Source organism: Archocentrus centrarchus, unplaced genomic scaffold (assembly GCF_007364275.1).
Source record: "Archocentrus centrarchus isolate MPI-CPG fArcCen1 unplaced genomic scaffold, fArcCen1 scaffold_55_ctg1, whole genome shotgun sequence".
NCBI classification, from domain to species: domain Eukaryota; kingdom Metazoa; phylum Chordata; class Actinopteri; order Cichliformes; family Cichlidae; genus Archocentrus; species Archocentrus centrarchus.
Window position 1 is genome coordinate 1,772,067 of NW_022060277.1, and position 17,711 is coordinate 1,789,777.

A 17,711-nucleotide genomic window follows, 5' to 3' on the forward strand; every position below is an offset into this window, starting at 1 on the left:
AGGGGACCCGAGGGATTGAGGGGACCAAAGCAGAGGGAGCATTAGGGACCAAAGGAACTGATGAGGGGACTGAAGCTACAGAGGGAACCAAGGGAGCAGGAGCTAAAAGGACTAACACAGGGGGGAGCAAAACTGAGGGGTCAGCTGGGGAAACCAAGGCTAAAGCTGAGGGACTCGAGGGAACAGAAGGGATCAAAGGAGGGACCAAAACTAAAGTGGAGGGGCCTGAAGGGACCAAAGCTGAGGCTGACTGAGAGTGAGGGAGAGCTACAGGAGCTGACTGAGAGCGAGGGACAGCTACAGCTGCTGACTGAGGGCGAGGGAGAGCTACAGGAGCTGACTGAGGGCGAGCGAGAGCTACAGGAGCTGACTGAGGGCGAAACTGGCCGAAAGCTGAAGGAACTAACGTAACTGGAGCTGAGGGAGCGAAAGGGACCTAAACAGGGACTGAGGCTAAAGGGCAGGAGGGAGGGAGCAGGAGCTGTGGGTGCTGAAGCTAAAGCTAAGGGAGCAGAGGCCAAGGGAACTGCTAAGGCTGGCGTGGGCACAAGAGAACGTGGTCGTGGCTTGGGGGCTGCTGCAGCTAGCAGCTGTGACGGCTGAAGGGGAGGCTCCAAAGATGGTGGCTGTGAGTGCTGACGTGGGGCTGCTGCAGGCAGCTGATGTGGGGCTGCTGCAGGCGGCTGCGAGGACGTGGGCGGTGAAGTCCGCTCCGGCGGTGGTGAAGGCGTGATCCGCCCCGGCGACGGTGAAGACGTGATCCGCTCCGGCGGCGGTGAAGGCGTGGAGCAGGTAAGTTGACGGGTAACAGGAAGAAAGAGAGGTCATGTGGCAACAACTTGAAGCAGGGAGGATAAATCCACCTCCTTAACTGGGTGGCCAATGTGAAACAGTTCGTACTGAAGATTATCTCAGAGGGAAATGATTGAGTGAGCCAGGGAAGCTGTGGTAGGGCATTCTTGAAGCCAGGGCGTGGAGGAAATGAATCCACTGCAAAAGGTGAGTTGCAGGAGTCTCTCGCACTTGTCCTTGGCATTGAGAATCCGCAGAATATAGTCCATTAACTTATGAAGCGCTTCTTCCACCTCCCGTACAAATTCATTAGAGTCCGCAGGGTCCATTTCATGTTCCGCTGGTGCAGGCAAGGCTGAGGACCCCAATGCAGGACTCAGAGGCAAAGCGTACTTTAGCTCGGATTTTATTTAATACAGTCTGGACAGGTGCCAGCAGTACCAATTGCTAAACATAAGCATAAACATAAACATAAGCATAACTATGGACATGGCACGAAACGTGAAGCACACAGCAGGGCAGTGCAGACGACACTGCCCATACAGAGACGAGGACGTGACATAGAACAAAGCAAACCCAGGGGCTTAAATACATACAGGAGGTAATGGTGGGTAACAAGAAACAGCTGGGGAACACTGGGCACAGGTGAACAGAATCTACCTAACAAAGGGAAGCAAAACTAGACAGGACACACAGGGAGTACTAAAGTATCAAACTAAAACAGGAAGTAAACAAAGACACAAATGCAGACTAAGCACAACATAAGGAAATAACAGACAAGAGGCCAGTAACTAAAACGCTGAACACCGAGACGTGGAAAGACAAGAAAAGGATACAAAACCCCAACTAAACTCAAAACCATAACCAACTGAAGACCCACATGAAAGAAACCAAATAAACATAATCAGAGATAACAAAACATAACCAAAATGGTAAATGGACTAGTTCTTATATAGCGCTTTTCTACTCAGATATGAGCACTCAAAGCGCTTACACAACACGTTCACATTTACCCCATGCACACGCATTCATATAAGCACTTCCATGATTAATTAATTGAGCTAAGTGCTTTAATCGTCTAACATTCACTCACATTCATACTCCGACGGAACGGTCGGAGAGCAACTTGGGGTTAAGTATCTTGCCCACGGATACATTGGCACGCAGCCTGCAGTAGCCAGGAATTGAACCACTGACCTTCCAATCAGTAGGTGACCTGCTCTACCTACTGAGCTACAGCCACCCCAATGGGCAGGATCATGACAGAACCGGTGAAACGCTTAAGAACGGGCCCACGTTTCCACCGTGTTACTGTGAACTGCTCCTTTACTTATGAGTGTGTGTGTGTGTGTGGGGGGGGGTCCTCGTCTGTACACAGAAGCCGAAGCGCACAAACGTGGGAGAACAAGCTCCCCTTTCTTGTGCTGCAAACATGTTTTAGGGTCCAAACCAAACTACTGCAGCATCTGTGTGCAGCACAGAGGTAAACACAGACAGCGATTAGAGCAAGACGACAAGTACGCACTTTGTGTCCTTTTATCTGTGATATGAACTGATACAAAGCAGCAAGTTCAGCCTTAGAGCCCAACCTAATTCACAGCCGTGAAAATCTCTTCCCTTTTCTCATGTAATACACATGTTATATGGTAGAAATTTATTTTGAGATGGCAGAGTCACGCCCTTCTGCCGCTTTCATCACACATTCTTGTTTCGAGACCAGCTAGCTTGCGGGGCCCGAGTTGAACCCGTTTTTCGGCCGAGCACCGAGTTCATTCACGGTGGAAAACATCTGAATGGTTCAAATACTGGCACCGGTACCAGAACCCCTTCGGTGGAAAAGCGGCCTGTGTTAGCCCTGCAACAGGCTGGCGACCTGTACTGGGTGTACCCTGCCTCTCGCCCTGTGTCAGCTGGGATAGGCTCCAGAGATGACATGGGCCCGCCGTCCTGTAGGCCCACAACCTGCAGGAGGCATTGTAGGGGTTGGGTGCAGTGTGTGTCGGGCAGAGGGCCTGGCGGACCGATCCCCGGCTATCAAGACTGGCTATTGGGACATGGAATCTCACCTCTCTGTTGGGGAAGGAGCCTGAGCTAGTGCGCGAGGTTGAGAGATACCAGCTAGATATAGTTGGGCTCACCTCAACGCGTGGCCTGAGCTCTGGAACCAGTCTCCTGGAGAGGGGCTGGACTCTGTTCGAGTCTGGAGTTGCCCTTGGTGAGAGGCGGCAAGCGGGGTTGGGTATTCTCGTATCCTCCCCGGTTTGCTGCCTGTACATCGGAGCTTTCAGTGGTGGGTGAGCGAGTTGTTTCCCTGCGCCTTGGGGGAAAGGGTCCTGACTGTTGTTTGTGCTAAATGACAGTTCCGAGTACCCATTTCGAGTCGCTGGGTGGGGTACTCGAAGATTTTCCTTCCAGTGACTCCATTGTCTTGCTGAGAGACTTCAATGCTCACGTGGGCAATGACAGTGAGACCTGGAGGGGCATAATTGGGAGGAACGGCCTGCCCGATCTGAACCCGAATGGTGTTTTTTTATTGGACTTATGTATGAACCACAGTTTGTCGATAATGAACACCATGTTCAAACATAAGGATGTCCATAAGTGCACGTGGCACTAGGACACCCTAGGTCACAGGTCGATGATTGATTTTGTAATTGTATCACCAGATTTGCAACTGTATGTTCTGGACACTCGGGTGAAGAGAGGAGCTGAGCTGTCAACTGATCACCACCTGGTGGTGAGTTGGATCAGGTGGTGGGGGAAGATGCTGGACAGACCTGGGGCACCTAAATGTATTGTGAGGGTGCACTGGGAATGCCTGGCAGAAACCCCATTCCACGAGATCCTCTTCTTTTTTTTTTTCAACTCCCACCTCCAGCAGAACTTCAACAGCATTCTGAGGGAGGCTGAGGAGATCGAGTCTGAATGGACCATGTTCCGCACCTCCATTGTTGAGGCTGCTGCTCAGAGCTGTGGCTTCAAGGTGGTTGTTGCCTGTTGTGGTGGTGATCCTCAAACCAGATGGTGGTCACTGGAGGTGAAGGGAGCCATCAAGCTGAAGAAGGAGTCTTACTGGGCTTGGTTAGCCTGTGGGACTCTGGAGGCAGCTGACAGGTATCGACAGGCCAACCAGAACGCAGCTCGGACATTGGCTGAAGAAAAAAACTCGGATATGGGTGGAGTTCGGTGAGGCTATGGAAAAAGACTTTCAGATGCCATTGAAGTGATTTTGGCAAACCGTCAGGCGTCTCAGGAGGGAAAATCAGTGCTCTACTCGGGTGGTTTATAGTGTGGGTGGAGTGCTGCTGATTTCAACTGAGGTTATAGTCAGGTGGTGGAAGGAATACTTCGAATACCTCCTTAATCTCACTGACACACCTTCTGTTGTGGAAGCAGAGTCTGGGGATGAGGGGGATGACTCACCCATCACCGGGGTGAGGTCACTGAGGTGGTTAAACAACTCCTTGGTGGCAGGGCCCATGGGGTGGATGAGATTCGCCCTGAGTTCCTGAAGGCTCTGGATGTTGTAGGACTGTCTTGGTTGACACACCTCTGCAACATCGCATGGAGATCTGGGGCGGTGCCACTGGATTGGCAGACCAGTTGTTTTGAGGCTCACTGAAAATTTTGTTCCATGACTTCGCCCGGAACACCTCACCCAAGAGGCACCCAGGAGGCATCCTAGTCAGATGCCCGAACCATCTCAACCGGCTCCTTTCGATGTGGAGGAGCAGCGGCTCTACTTTAATCCACTCCGGAATGGCTGCACTCCTCACCCTATCTCTAAAGGAGAGGCCAGGGACCCTGGCTCATTTCTGTCACTTGTATCCGCAATCTCATTCTTTCAGTCTCTACCCAAAGCGCGTGACCATAGGTGAGTGTAGGAATGAATCAACAAGCTCAACTCCCTCTTTACTGCAATAGACAGGTGCAGCGTCCGCATCACTGCAGACACAGCCCCAATCTGTCTCACTCTCACTTCTCTTGTCACTCATGAACAAGGCCCCAAGATACTCAAACTCCCCCACCTGGGGCAGCAACTCATCCCTAAGTCGGAGTGGGCACGCCACCCTTTTCTGGCTGAGGACCATGGTCTCAGACTTAGAGGTGCTGATTCTCATGCCATCTGCTTCACACTCAGCTGCGAACCATTCCACTGTGAGCTGGAGGCCACCACCTGACTCCGCATCATCCGCAAAAACAGAGATGAGATTCTGAGGCCTCAAGGCAGAAGCCTTCCACCACTTGGCTGCACCTAGAAATTCTATAAAAATTATGAACAGAATTGGTCACTAAAGGCAGGCCTGATGAAGTCCAACACCTACAGGAAATGGGTCCGCTTATTGCCTGCAATACAGACCAAGCTCTCACTGCAGTTTTACAGGGACTGAATGACCCGCAACAATGGCCCAGATACCCCATACTCCTGCAGCAACAGGATACCCCACGGGATGGAGTCAAATGCCTTCTCCAAGTCCAGAAAACACATATAGACTGGATGGGCAAACTCCCAGGCACACTTGAATATACTTGAGAGGATGAAGAGCTGTTCCAGCATTCTGCAGCTAGGACGAAAAGTAAGTAAGTAATTAAGTAAAACTTTATTTATATAGCACCTCTCAAGACAGGTGTCATGAAGTGCTTCACAACAGGACAGAGAATGATAAAAACAATTAAACAATTGCGAAGCTAAAAAGATGAGTTTTTAAAAGACCTTTAAAACATATTAATGAGTCCGCTGCTCTAAGATGGCAGGAAGAGAGTTCCACAGACAGGGAGCCACTGAGGCAAAAGCTCTGTCTCTGTTCGGTTTCAGTCTTGTAGAATGTACAGCCAATAGTCCCTTATCACATGATCGCAGTGATCTAGAAGGGGCATATGAACGAAGGAGTTCACTGATATAAAATGGAGCTTACCTGTGTAGAGCACTAAAAGTAAGGACTAAAATCTTAAACTGTATTGTAAATTTCACAGGGAGCCAGTGTAACTGGATCAGAAACAGGGTAATGTGAGAATATTTGGAAGATTTAGTCAGAAGCCTAGCAGCAGCGTTCTGAACGGCCTGTAAGTGCTCCAGGGAATGTTTGCTAAGACAGGTAAACAATGCATTACAATAGTCCAAACGTGAGGATATAAATGCATGAATAATCATCTCGAGTTCTGAATGAGATACAATGGAGGTAAGCTTAGCAATATTCCTTAGGTGGAAGAAACAAGAGTGCTTCAAAGATTTAACGCGTGTCAAACATAAAAGCAGAATCAAAAGCTTACCCCAAGGTTCCTAATACACTTAGGAACTTCAGGACCTCCTCTCTGTAGGCTGCTTCATCTCCCCTCGAGATGAGTCTGACCACTGTGGTGTCGTCAGCAAATTTGAAGATGAGGTTGTTATTGTGGGCCGAACTGCAGACATGGGTGTAGAGGCAGTACAGGAGGGGGCTCAGCACACAGCCCTGTGGGGAGCCAGTGCTCAGTGTGCGGGTGGAGGAGAGATGGGGGCCAAGTCTCACAGTCTGGGGCCGGATGGTTAAGAAGTCCTTGATCCAGGAACATGTGAGAGGGGGGAGGCCCAGGGTGTGCAGTTTGGTGGTGAGCTGTAATCCACAAAGAGCATGCGAGCGTAGCTCTGCTGCTGCTCCAAGTGGCTCAACACAGAGTGGAGAGCTACAGCGATGGCGTCCTCTGTGGATCTGTTTGCACCATATACAAACTGATGGGTCTGAAAAGTGTGTGTGTGTGTGTGTGTGTGTGTGTGTGTGGGGGGGGGGGGGGGGGGGGCTTGATGTGCTGAAGAACCAGCCTCTCAAAGCACTTCATGATTACTGGTGTGAGGGCCACAGGGTGGTAATCATTTAGGCTGGTGATGGACCTTTTTGTCCGGAGCAGATGGGTGGTCCTGAGGTGTCTCAAAGCGAGCAAAGAAACAGTTAAGTTCCTCTGCTAGTGACACACTCAGGTCTTCTGCAGTCACATCACAGCCTCTGAAGTTTGTGATGCTCTGAATGTCCTGCCACACCTCCTGTGTGTTATTGCTGGACAGATGGGACTCTATTTTCCTCCTGTAGTTCGCCTTGGCTTTTTAAATTCCTCTTTTCAGGTCAGCTCAAGCAGCACTGTACAGAGCTCTGTCGCCTGACCTGAAGGCAGCATCGTGGGATTTGAGGAGTGAACGGAACTGGCTGTTCATCCAGGGTTTCTGGTTAGGGAAAACCCGGATGTCATATTTCCAATACAGAACTTAATGTAGTCCAGTACCATCCCTGTGAATGTTTCCAGGTCCTCATGGTGAATTAAGTCCCAGTCTGTGTGTGTGAAGGAGTCCTGTAGGTCGGAGAGTGCGTTTTCAGGCCAGGTTGTAAAGATGGTCGGACTGGCTGAGGTGGGGGAGGGGTTTGGCTCTGTAAGCGTGCTTAATGTTGGAGTAAACATGGTCCAGAGTGTTCTCCCCTCTTGTAGAACATTTGACATGTTTGTAGAATTTAGGGAGTATAGTCTTCAAGTTGGCCTTGTTAAAGTCTCCTACAATAATATGAACACTGTCAGGGTGGCCGTCTGTACTTGAGTAAAGAAGCTGAATGAGTACTTCAGCTTTTACCAGAGTATTTTTAACACAAGTATCTGTACTTCTACAGATTGTCTGTACTTGGCTGTTCCTCTGTACTTTAACCCTTTAGCTCCACAAAGCAGCTGCTGGGGTAGGAGCACTGCGGGAATTTAGTTTGGTCTAAATAAGAGATCACACAAGGATACATTCAGAAAACCAGTAGTGACACTGACAGACTGATGGGGTTGGGCCAGTGAGATACTCCTTTAGACCCACCACTGATAGATGAGTCTGCCACATGGAGCCACTCTTAAATGAAATCTATGCAGTTTGAGAGGAGCAAAAGCTCAGCTGCTCCACTGAGTGGCTTCCAATCAATGAAAACCTCTAGATTTAGAAATGAAGTCAAGGTGGAAAGCAAAAATATCAGTTCCACTAGGTGCCATGAAAGGGCGTTAGTCCCCACAGGCACAGCATTTAAAAGCATATTCAAGGATTCTTTATTGTCATTCGCATCACATTTGAATGCAGTGGAAAGGAAATTCTGTCCTCAGGTTCCTGTTGCCCATGTAATACTTATGACAGTTTAAGTAATTTAGGAAGAAGAAATATAAGTAACAATAATATAAAGAAAATACACACACACACACACACACACACACACACACACACACACACACACACACACACACATGCACACACATACATATATATACATATACAGGGGTTGGACAATGAAACTGAAACACGTGGTTTTAGACCACAATAATTTATTAGTATGGTGTAGGGCCTCCTTTTGCGGCCAATACAGCGTCAATTCGTCTTGGGAATTACATATACAAGTCCTGCACAGTGGGATTTTAAGCCATTCTTCTTGCAGGATAGTGGCCAGGTCACGACGTGATGCTGGTGGAGGAAAACGTTTCTTGACTCGCTCCTCCAAAACACCCCAAAGTGGCTCAATAATATTTAGATCTGGTGACTGTGCAGGCCATGGGAGATGTTCAGTACCTCCTCACTGGAGGCTTGCCACGTGCCTGTCTGCTTTAAAACCGCTACCATTGTTCCTGTCCCCAAGAAGCCAAGGATCACTGGACTTAATGACTACAGACCTGTGGCACTGACCTCTGTGGTCATGAAGTCATTTGAGTGTCTGGTGCTGTCCCACCTCAAGTCCCTCACAGCCCCCCTTCTGGACCCCCTGCAGTTTGCCTACAGAGCCAACAGGTCTGTGGACGACGCCATCAACCTGGCTCTGCACTTCATCCTACAGCATCTGGACTCCCAGGGAACCTACGCCAGGATCCTGTTTGTGGACTTCAGCTCTGCCTTCAACACCATCATCCCTGATCTCCTCCAAGACAAGCTGTCCCAGATGAACGTGCCAGATCCCATCTGCAGGTGGATCACTGACTTCCTGATGAACAGGAAGCAGCACGTGAGGCTGGGGAAGAATGTCTCGGACTCCCGGACCATCAGCACCGGCACTCCTCAGGGCTGTGTCCTCTCTCCTCTGCTCTTCTCCCTGTACACAAACTGCTGCACCTCTGACCACCAGTCTGTCAAGCTTATTAAGTTTGCAGATGACACGACTCTCATCGGACTCATCTCAGATGGGGATGAGTCGGCCTACAGGATGGAGGTCAAACGTCTGGTGTCCTGGTGCAGCCACAATAACCTGGTGCTGAACGCCCAGAAGACAGTGGAGATTATAGTGGACTTTAGGAAGCACACAGCCCCTCTACCCTCCATCATCCTGACTGGCACCCCCATCACCACAGTGGACTCTTTTCACTTCCTGGGAACTACCATCACCCAGGACCTCAAGTGGGAGCCCACCATCACCTCTGTCGTCAAAAAGGCCCAGCAGAGGATGTACTTCCTGCGGCAGTTGAAGAAATTCAACTTGCCAGCAAGGACCATGGTGCAGTTCTATACTGCCATCATTGAGTCCATCCTTACCTCCTCCATCACTGTGTGGTACGCTGGAGCCACCACTAGGGACAAAAAGAGACTACTGTAGGAGTCGGTGGAAGGAGACACGAGCAGGTATGTAGTCTCAGCTTTATTCGGTAAAACACACACACTAGAACTCCAAATATCTCTCCTCCAAAAGGAGGAGTCAAGCCCTTTTATCCCAGGCCTCTCTCTCCCGCCTTTTCCAGATCTATTCCCGTCTCTCTCTTCACAATAAGAGCTTGGGGCATTCTGGTGTGAAATGTGCATATATGTGGCCACCACACAGGCCCCCCCTGAACACACAGAATGGCAAACAATACAATCATAAAAACAGCAACCATTTTCAACACAACATAGCAAAAATAAAATACCACCTCAAGAGTATCTCCTAGGGGGTTTAACAAGGCGGCCGCTACGGCTGTGCTTGGCGACCACAGGTGGTGAAAACGAGGGAGGGGCATAGCCCCGACCACGGCGAGACTGCCCCCTGGCAGGGGAAAAAAACAGCAGCTGGGGGCAGGTCCTCCGAGTGAGGCATAGAAACGGGAGGACGACCGCGGCGCGGAGGTTGGGCCAACTCAATAGGACCATCCGGAAACATGTGAGCAGGCTTAAGGCGATCCACCGAAACCCGCTCCTGACGACCTCCCAGCTCAACCAAAAAATCCTTAGGTCCCACCTCTAGCACACGGAATGGACCATCATAAGGAGGTCGAAGTGGAGAACGGTGCGCGTCATGGCGGATAAAAACGTACTTGGCAGACATCAGGTCCTTTGGCACATATGACTGTGGAAGGCAGTGATGCGCCGCTACTGGGGCCAAAAACCTATCATTCCCCGGGAAAACCGGCCCGCTCCTTTTGTCGGCCCCCGAAGCAGATGCACCAGGAAGGAATTCCCCTGGAACCCTCAAAGGCTGGCCCAGGACCAGCTCGGCTGAAGAAGACTGCAGGTCCTCCTTAGGTGTCGCACGCAGGCCCAGCAGGACCCAAGGAAGGCGGTCAACCCAGCTGCTGTCCACCAGCGCAGCCCGTAAGGCAGCCTTCATGGTACGGTGGAACCTCTCGCAAAGGCCATTGGCCTGCGGGTGGTACGCGGTAGTGCGATGGAGTCTGACGCCAAGGTTCTCCGCCACAGCAGTCCACAGCTCAGACGTGAACTGAGGACCCCTGTCAGATGTCAAGTCAAGCGGTACGCCAAACCGAGATACCCAGGAGGAGACGAACGCACGAGCAACATCTGCTGAGGTGGTTGACGCCAAAGGAACTGCTTCAGGCCACCGAGTCGTCCTGTCCACCATTGTCAGGAGATGGGTGAAACCCCGGGAAGGGGGAAATGGACCTACCAGGTCTACATGGACATGTTCGAACCTTCTCTGGGGTATGGGAAAGTGCTCCAGAGGGGATTTGGTGTGTCGTTGCACTTTGGCGCGCTGACAAGCAACACATGAGGAAGCCCACACCCTGACCTCTTTCCGGAGGCCGGGCCACACAAACTTGGCCCCTACCAACTTAACTGAGGCTTTAACTCCTGGGTGCGAAAGAGAATGAACTGCCTCAAAAACCCGCCGACGCCAGCAAGCAGGAACCAAGGGGCGAGGCCTGCCCAATGAGACGTCGCAAAGTAGGGTTACGCCACTATCCTGAAATGAGACATCTTCCAAACGCAAACTGGACTCGGCCCTCTTAAAAGCCTGAATCTCCGTATCCGTAAGTTGGTCGGCAGCCATGGCAGAGTAGTCCACTCCCAAATGCACAGAACTAACCTGCGCCCTGGACAGACAGTCAGCCACCCGCTTACACTTGCCGGCGACGTGCTGAATGTCAGTGGTAAACTCTGAAATAGCAGAAAGCTGCCGTTGCTGCCGTGCAGTCCATGGTTCTGAAACCTTTGCCATGGCAAATGTGAGAGGTTTGTGGTCTACAAAAGCGGTAAAGTCACGGCCCTCAAGCAGGAACCGGAAATGACGCGTCGCGAGAAAAAGGGCAAGGAGCTCCCTGTCAAACGTACTGTACTTTCTCTCCGCATCCCGAAGCTTCCTGCTAAAAAAGGCGAGGGGCTGCCAAGCACCACCCACCCATTGTTCGCACACGGCCCCGACTGCAAAATCGGAGGCATCGGTAGTAAGGGCAACAGGCGCCTCGGGAGACGGGTGGGCCAGCAGGGCAGCGTTGGCAAGAGCAGCTTTGGCACTGTCAAATGCCTGCACCCGCTCAGGTGTCCACTCTATCTCTTGGTTGCCTTTCTTGCCCTTAAGTGCATTGTACAGAGGGTGCATGAGGTGAGCAGCCCGGGGGATGAAACGGTTATAAAAGTTCACCATCCCCAAAAACTCCTGCAGGGGCTTCACTGAGGAAGGGCGCGGAAAAGCAGAAACCGCCTCCACCTTAGCGGGCAGGGGAAACGCCCCTTGGGGCGAAACGAGGTGTCCCAAAAACTCTATGGCCGGCAGACCGAACTGGCATTTAGCTGGATTCACAATCAAACCGTGCTCACTGAGACGCTCAAACAACTGGCGGAGGTGCACTGAATGCTCCGCGGCGGAAGGGCTGGCAACCAGTATGTCATCCAGATAGACGAACAAAAATGGCATACCACGCAAAACGGAGTCCATGAGGCGCTGAAACGTCTGTGCCGCGCCCTTCAGACCGAAGGGCATTCGCAAAAACTCGAAAAGGCCAAAAGGAGTGATAACCGCGGTCTTGGGCACATCACGCGGATGGACAGGAACCTGATGGTATCCCCTCACCAAATCCACCTTTGAAAAAATAGTTGCCCCCGCAAGATGAACCGAAAAATCTTGAATGTGGGGAACCGGGTACCTGTCATTAGTCGTCGCATTATTAAGGCGCCTAAAATCCCCACAAGGGCGCCACCCACCGTCAGCTTTAGGGACCATGTGCAACGGGGACGCCCACGGGCTGTTTGAGCGGCGCACAATACCAAGGCGCTCCATGTTTGCAAACTCCTCCCTGGCTATCGCTAACTTCGCGGCATCGAGACGGCGTGCACGCGCAAAAACCGGCGGACCCACAGTGGTAATGTAATGCTCCACACCATGTTTAGCTACGGCTGCAGAGAAGGTGGGAACCGTGAGGGTGGGAAACTCGGCAAGCAAACGCTGGTACTCATCACCTGTGGCAAGCATGTTAGCGAGGGGCAGGGGGCCAGGACTACCAAGTGTACAGGGGTAGGTATCAAAAGACACAGCATCTATCAAGCACCTATTAGCTACATCGACCAACAACCTGAAAGCACACAAGAAATCAGCGCCGAGTATAGGTACTGACACAGACGCTATCACAAAGTCCCAGTTAAACTGACGTCCCTTGAAACACACAGTCACCAACCTCATTCCATATGTGCGAATGGGGGTACTGTTCGCCGCGTCCAGCAGGGGTCCGTGACATTGTCCCAAGGCGTCCGCAGCTGAAGCCGGCATGATGCTACGCTGAGCACCCGAGTCCACAAGCAGACGGCGTCCCGAAGCAGTGTCCTCAATGAAGAGCAGCTTGTCCGAGCTGCCAGCGCACACAGCTGCTAGTGAGCACCGGCCCTCTCGTTTCCCTGGTGCTGGAAGGTACACGGCGGAATGCAGCGCTTCGCCTTCACTCCGAACCGGCGATGATAGAAGCAGAGCACGCTCTCCTTCCTCCGGCGCTCTGCGACGGCGGCCACAGCACCAGCTTCTCTCGTCTCCGCCCCTTGTAGAGCCGCACTCGGTAAAAGTGCATGCACACCGGAATGCCTGGATGCCAGCAAAATCTTGTCCGCCTCTTCAGCTAGCCCGCGGTAATCCTTGGCCCGTATCAGAGCGGAGCTGGCTAGCGCGGTGCGCACGGGAGGGGGGAGCTGGCGCAGGAACAGATGCGTAAAGAGAAACGAAGCGTCGCCCGGGCCGAGCAGAGCCAGCATGTGCTCCATCAGCTCGGAGGGTTTACCATCTCCCAAGCCATTCAGGGATAATAGGCGATCAGCCCGCTCTTCGTCTGAAAGCTGATAAATCCGCAGCAGGTTCTCCTTCAGCGCTCCATACTTGTTAGCAGGCGGCGGGTCCCGGAGCAGTCCCATCAGCCGGCGGGTAGAAGCAGAGTCCAGCGCCGCGACGACATGGTAATACTTGGTGTCGTCTGAGGTGATCCCGCGGAGGTGAAACTGGGCCTCCACATGCTGGAACCAAGGCTCTGGATCGTGCTGCCAGAACTCCGGGAGCTTGACCGTGGCCGCAAAAATAGCGGGAGAAACGGCGGCGGCTGGTGAGGAAACGGCGGCGGCTGGTGAGGAAACAGCGGCCGCGGCCGTTGAGCTGTCGTCAGCAGACATGTTCTTACGTCGGGGTCACCAATGTAGGAGTCGGTGGAAGGAGACACGAGCAGGTATGTAGTCTCAGCTTTATTCGGTAAAACACACACACTAGAACTCCAAATATCTCTCCTCCAAAAGGAGGAGTCAAGCCCTTTTATCCCAGGCCTCTCTCTCCCGCCTTTTCCAGATCTATTCCCGTCTCTCTCTTCACAATAAGAGCTTGGGGCATTCTGGTGTGAAATGTGCATATATGTGGCCACCACACTACAGCGCGTTGTGCACTCTGCTGAGAAGGTGATTGGCTGTAACCTCCGATCTCTCCAGGACCTGTACACCTCCAGGACACTGGGGCGTGCAGGTCGGATCACAGCCGACCACTCTCACCCTGGGCACAGACTTTTTGACCCTCTCCCCTCAGGCAGGAGGCTATGGTCCATTCGGACCAGAACCTCCCGCCATAAGAACAGTTTCTTCCCCTCTGCTGTTGGACTCATGAACAATAACCCTAAGACTGTTACCACCACCCTCCACAAATGCGGATGACCCTATGTTTATGCACCTGTCTGTTTGCACTGATGTACATATTATAAAACTGGTGTAGTGTCTGATCGATCTGTGTGTTAAATTGTGTGTTAAACTGCATCTATGTATAGGTTTTCTCCTTTAGGATTAAGGCCTTGAGTCAGGGCTGCTTTAGGAGTGAATGGTATGAGAGAGTGTAACCTTTTGTTGCTCTCTCTAAAAAAGGAATGACCTCACATACATCCAGGAAACAAGCTATACCTGGTTATTCAGAAAATACTTTATGTAGTGTCTGTATTGTTCTGTTAAAATTTCTATGTGTATGCATATATGGTCTCTTTCTTTTAGGCCTTTATTGTTTGTGCAGAAGGGTAACCTGAGCTTTAAGGTCTGGCCTCAAGCCAGAAGGAATGCACAAAGAGGCCCCCTCTTCTACCTCTCTGGCTTGCCATATAAGGAGATGTCCAGATGTTTAGCTGTAGGTTAGGAGGCTGAAGTTTGTTTTCTTAACCATGTATGGAAGTTAGGATGTGGGGGTTGCTAACACTATATAATGTCTGTCTCCCCTTTTGTTCACTGGAGTTAGGGCGATTGGAATTCCCTGTCCCCAGATGTCTATGAGAAGCATCTGTTTTGACATTGTCTTTTGTGTAAATAAACTCTATGTTATACATTAAGACTGTCGGCGGAGGATTTCTTCAACCACACAATGAAACTACAATTTTGCCACCATAAACTACACTGGACTATAGTTTACATTCTTTTATCTTTTAATTATTCTCTGCACTGTATATTTTGTAATATTGTATTATAGTTATAGTTCTAATACCTCTGTATATTTGTAATTTGTATATTTGTAACATTGTCTTATAGTTTTTATACTTATTGTTTTTTATGTAAGCACGAAGTACCGCAGCAATTTTCTAATGCTGTGAACCTGTTCACCGATATGGCAGTAAAACCTTCTGATTCTGATTCTTCTGATGTTCATCAAACCAATCTTTCACCAGTCTTGCTGTGTGTATTGGTGCATTGTCATCCTGATACACGGCACCGCCTCCAGGATACAATGTTTGAACCACTGGATGCACATGGTCCTCCAGAATGGTTCAGTAGTCCTTGGCAGTGACGCGTCCATCTAGCACAAGTATTGGGCCAAGGGAATGCCATGATATGGCAGCCCAAACATCACTGATCCGCCCCCATGCTTCACTCTGGGCATGCAACAGTCTGGGTGGTACGCTTCTTTGGGGCTTCTCCACACCGTAACTCTCCCGGATGTGGGGAAAACAGTAAAGGTGGACTGATCAGAAAATACATGTTTCACATTGTCCACAGCCCAAGATTTGCGCTCCTTGCACCATTGAAACCGACGTTTGGCATTGGCACGAGTGACCAAAGGTTTGGCTATAGCAGCCCGGCCATGTATATTGACCCTGTGGAGCTCCCGATGGACAGTTTTGGTGGAAAAAGGAGAGTTGAGGTGCACATTTAATTCTGCTGTGATTTGGGCAGCCGTGGTTTTATGTTTTTTGGATACGATCCGGGTTAGCACCCGAACATCCCTTTCAGACAGCTTCCTCTTGCGTCCACAGTTAAGGCCCTTTCACACCGGACGCGTAAATTCCGTGCGAATGTTTCGTGCGTTAAAAATATTTTTCGGACTCTCCTGTTCTTAATGCAGCCGTTCACACCGACCGCGTCATTTCACAGGACGAATTTGCGGCATTTATTTTTTCGGATCAGGGCAGCACGGTGGCACTTTAGCTGTGGTTAGCACTGCTGCCTCACAGTTAGAATAACATCTGGAAGGCCTGGGTTCGATTCCACCTTGGCCCAGGCCTCTCCCTCTCTCTGTGTGGAGTTTGCATGTTCTCCCCGTGCTTGCGTGGGTTTCCTCCGGGTACTCCGGTTTCCTCCCACATTCCAAAGACATGCACTTACTGGGGTTAGGTTAATTGGCTAATCTAAATTGCCCATAGGTGTGACTGAGTGTGTGAATGTGAGTGTGAAAGGTTGTCTGTAACTCTGTGTTGGCCCTGCAACAGGCTGGCGACTTGTTCAGGGTGTACCCTGCCTCTCGCCCTATGACAGCTGGGATAGGCTCCAGCCCCCCCGCGACCCTGAACAGGATGTGCGGAAGCGAATGGATGGATGGATGGATGGATATTTTTTCGGATCAAGTTCGATTTTTCTGACTTTCGCAAGCGAACAAACAGGACTGACCAATCAGAGTGCTGCATTTAGCAGCATGCAAGGTCATAGCTCAAAACACGAACCGATGTACTGAATATACAGTGATGTGGGAACAATAAAATCATAATATTTTACCTCAGACACACAGCTACACGCTGCTCCGGGTCAGTCGGCTCTCTGATATTATCCTCTGCCTCCTCACATGTGATCCCAACTCTGCCAACAAGAGCTTAAACTGTCCCACTGACATCCAGAAATTTGAGTGAAAGCATCCGTGATGCAGCTTCAGCTCCGTGATCAAACCATGAAACTCTCCCTGCTGCTGCTTTCTTATGAGTTGGATGAACCCATAAACTCTGTTTCTTCCTTCTCTTGTTTAGAAACATCAGGACCATTACATCATCACTTGATGTCGGCTGCATTTTTTTTTCCACCGTGCGTTATATAGGGATGACTTAGTCGCAAAAACGCAACGCATCCGGTGTGTATATAGGTTACACGACAGGTTCGCATCCGAAAGATTCGGAATTTCGTGTCGTTTTTACGCAACGCATCCGGTGTGAAAGGGCCTTAAATCATGTTGGATGTGGTTCGTCCTTCTTGGTGGTATGCTGACATTACCCTGGATACCGTGGATCTTGAAACATCACAAAGACTTGCTGTCTTGGTCACAGATGCGCCAGCAAGATGTGCACCAACAATTTGTCCTCTTTTGAACTCTGGTATGTCACCCATAATGTTGTGTGCATTGCAATATTTTGAGCAAAACTGTGCTTTTACCCTGCTAATTGAACCTTCACACTCTGCTCTTACTGGTGCAATGTGCAATTAATGAAGATTGGCCACCAGGCTGGTCCAATTTAGCCATGAAACCTCCCACACTAAAATGACAGGTGTTTCAGTTTCATTGTCCAACCCCTGTATATACACTGCTCAAAAAAATAAAGGGAACACTTAAACAACACAATATAACTCCAAGTGAATCAAACTTCTGTGAAATCAAACTGTCCACTTAGGAAGCAACACTGATTGACAATCAATTTCACATGTTGTTGTGCAAATGGAATAGACAACAGGTGGAAATTATTGGCAATTAGCAAGACACACTCAATAAAGGAGTGGTTCTGCAGGTGGGGACCACAGACCACTTCTCAGTACCTATGCTTTCTGGCTGATGTTTTGGTCACTTTTGAATGTTGGTGGTGCTTTCACACTCGTGGTAGCACGAGACGGACTCTACAACCCACACAAGTGGCCGGGGTAGTGCAGCTCATCCAGGATGGCACATCAATGTGAGCTGTGGCAAGAAGGTTAGCTGTGTCTGTCAGCGTAGTTTCCAGAAGCTGGAGGTGCTACCAGGAGACAGGCCAGTACACCAGGAGACGTAGAGGAG